This window comes from Oryctolagus cuniculus, chromosome 10, assembly GCF_051225735.1.
Source record: "Oryctolagus cuniculus isolate XC-2025 breed Fujian yellow rabbit chromosome 10, ASM5122573v1, whole genome shotgun sequence".
NCBI classification, from domain to species: domain Eukaryota; kingdom Metazoa; phylum Chordata; class Mammalia; order Lagomorpha; family Leporidae; genus Oryctolagus; species Oryctolagus cuniculus.
Window position 1 is genome coordinate 71,340,244 of NC_142876.1, and position 3,343 is coordinate 71,343,586.

General features: G+C 47.7%; 1 pseudogene; it reads left to right on the forward strand.

The window, feature by feature from the left end:
• Positions 1-271: 271 nt before the first annotated feature.
• LOC149123813 (small ubiquitin-related modifier 2-like) lies at positions 272-551 on the forward strand (annotated as a pseudogene).
• Positions 552-3,343: the final 2,792 nt, after the last annotated feature.

A 3,343-nucleotide genomic window follows, 5' to 3' on the forward strand; every position in this document is an offset into this window, starting at 1 on the left:
GTGAGAAGTGTGATCTAGTATTCCATGAAAAATTGCACATGTGTCTAAGAGAATGAGGCAGATTTTGAAAAAGCAGATGATAATAGACTGCTAAGAACTAATGTTACTAGTAGGGTGGGGAGAGGGAGTGCAAGACATGTGTGCACCCTCTCCTTCCTCCACCACTGTCACCTCCTTCTTCTGCCACTCCTGGTGCTGCTTGTGTGCTCCATTGGTGTGGACCTGGTGCCTCTTTTGTGAAGCGACAGCTGAAGAGACTCCAGCACTATCCATGGCTGGCGAAAAGCCCAAGGAAGGAGTCAAGATTGAGAGCAAATACCATATTAATTTGAAGGTGACGGGGCAGGGTGGTTCTATGGTGCAGTTTAAGATTAAGACCACTTAGTAAACTAACGAAAGCCTATTGTGAACGACAGTGTTTGTCAGTGAGGCAGATCAGATTCTGATTTGATGAGCAGCCAATGAATAAATCAGACACACCTGCACAGTTGGAAATGGAGGAAGAAGATACGATTGATGTGTTCCAGCAGCAGATGGGTGGGGTCTACTGAAAAGGAGACCTGCTGCTTTACTCCAGAACTCTGTCCTTACAGACCAAGAACATATTCTCAGCTAGAAAACTGCGATTGGGTTCCATCACATCCTGACTACTACAGCATAGTTTTCTCTATTCTTTCATTTCCCCTCCCCATTCCTTTATTGTACATAAAGTAACTGGTGTATGTGCACAAGCATATTGCATTTTTTCTTTTCTTTCTCTCTCCTTTTTTTTTTTTTAACTAAATGGCCAATGGTATGTTTTGATTGACATCAAATGGAGATGGAATGGGGAAAAATAAGGGGCCAGCGCTGTGGCATAGCGAGTAAAGCCACCACATGTAGTGCCGGCATCCCATATGGGCGCTGGTTCAATTCCCGGCTGCTCCAATTCCAATCAAGCTCTCTGCTATGACCTGGGAAAGCAGTAGATGGCCCAAGTCCTTGGGTCCCTGCACCCATGTGGGAGACCTGGAGGAAGCTCCTAGATCCTGGCTTCAGATTGGTACAGCCCTGGCTGTTGCGGCCCATTGGGGAATGAACAACGGATGGAAGACTCTGTGTGTGTGTGTGCATGTGTGCGTGTGTGTAACTATGCCTTTCACATAAATAAGTAAATAAACATTTTAAAAAAGCACATATGCTATCCCATGTAGAAAGGATTCCTACTTGGCCATGGTTTCCCTACAATGAATATTACAAAACATCAATGAGAGAAACTCAAGTAGGCAGAATTAGCAGAAAGACTGCCAATGTTCATAGATTACAAATTAATATTATTAAAATATCTATCCAAAGTAATTTATAAATTCCAGGCAATCCACATCATAATATGAGCCACATTATTCACACAACTAGAAAAACAATCCATTCAAAAGACACCAAACTTGCTTTTACTCCTATAGGAGGTGGGATTCTTTTCTTCAAATCCCTTTAATATTTTATTAATGTGAGTTGCGGGAATTCAGGCAAGATTTATCCACATCTGATTTAAAGTAGAGGGCTGAGGATAAGAATGTAATCTGTACCCCAAATTAAAAACCAAGGGTCCCTAGCTGGCTTCAACCACCAACCTTTCAGTTAAGACCTGAGTGAACTGGGGCCAATGCTTCTGCTCAGCACATTAAGCTGCCTTCTGCAGTGCTGGCATCCCATATGCATTCAGGTTCCAGTCCCAGCTCCCCACTTCCAATCCAGCTCCCTGCTAATGTTCCTGGGAAAGTAGCAGAAGATGGCCCAGGTACTCGGGCCACTGCACCCACTTGGGAGACCCAGATGAAACTCCTGGCTCTTGGCTTCTGCCTGGCCCAGCCCCTGCTAAAATGGCCACTTGCGAGAGTAACCAGTGAATGGAAGATCTTTCTTTTTGTCTCTCCTCTCTCTCTAATAATGCCTTTCAAATAAAATAAATAATTCAAAAAAAGAAATGAGTGAGCTAATGATGATACAACAGGAACAGACACTGCCTTCTGTGCACGCCCTCTCGCCCCCATGCTGCAGCACCTGGGATCCTCTCCTTAGTGTCACTGTGCCAGCTCCAGAAGCCTCTGAGAAAAAGAACAGTGTGGGACAACCTGCAGCTACCCTAATGTCACTTTAAAACCTCAGAAATTTCTGCCAGTAACAAAATTATAAACTGTAAAAGGCAGCATGTAGAAGGAGGTGCTTCCTTTCTTTAAGAGACCAAAACAACATGATTATGTCACCCTTTATATGGGGGTTGTTTTCAAGTTCTCTGGACAGCACTGGAAAGGCTATGATACGGACCAGCACTGTGGCTGAGGCTGTGGCTGTGACCTAGCAGGCTAAGCCTTCACCTATAGCACCAGCAATCCATAAGGGCACCAGTTCTTGTTCCAGCTGATCTTCCTCAGATTCAGCTCTCTGCTAGTGGCCTGGGAAAGCAGTGAAAAATGGTGAAAGAGGCTGGGGCCTTGCACCTGCATGGGAGACCCTGAAGGAAGACCCTGGCTCCTGGCTTCAGATCAGCTCAGCTCTGGCCATTGTGGCCATTTAGGGAGTGAATCAGCTGATGGAAGAAGTTTTTCTCTATAATTCTCCCTCTCTTTGTAATTCTCCCAAATAAAAAAAAAATAAAAACCACATTGAGTTAAAAAAAAAAGTCTCTGGCACCTGGAGTGCTCCCTCTCCCAGCCGGGCAGGTGCCCTGAGGGCTTGGCAACTCCATTTTCTACAGCTCTTTTTCTTAAGCGGGATCCGCATCAGGAGTCCTCCGGGGGGGCAGCAGGCCACCCTAGCCCTCTGAAGCCTGCAAGCCAGGCTGAGGGTCATTACTGGTGCCCTTGGTGCACAGGGGCCTCGGCTTCTCCAGAGGGTAAAGGTGAGGGCTGGGCGGGGCTTGGGAAAGAGCCCCTGACTCGAGGTGGTGGGCGTGGCTTGTGTGAACAAGGTTGTTCAGAAGGGCTGAGGGCTGCTTTGGAGGCCCTGTTGTGTGCGCTCTGGGCCATCTGGTCCCTGGGAAGGAGCTCACTGGTGCTGGCTGAATGGAGCACGGATTGGTTCTTCGCAGAGGGCCTGTGACTCAGGGGAGGGGGTGCTGGGCACGCTGGGTGTGGAAGGTGGGGAAGGCAGGGCTGTGCTGGGCATGAGGGTGACTTCTGTGCTCCCGCGCAAGGATGGACCCTAAGAAGTGAAGGTGGCTTCCCAAGGTCAGGGGGAAGTAGGCAGGCATACAGGCTAAAATTGATTAGATTTGTGAAACTGGAAGACCACGCCTTTGCCACTCCCCTGTGTGACCTCATGCCCTTACCTGATGCCTTTGCCACGCCCCTGTTTGGCCTCACTC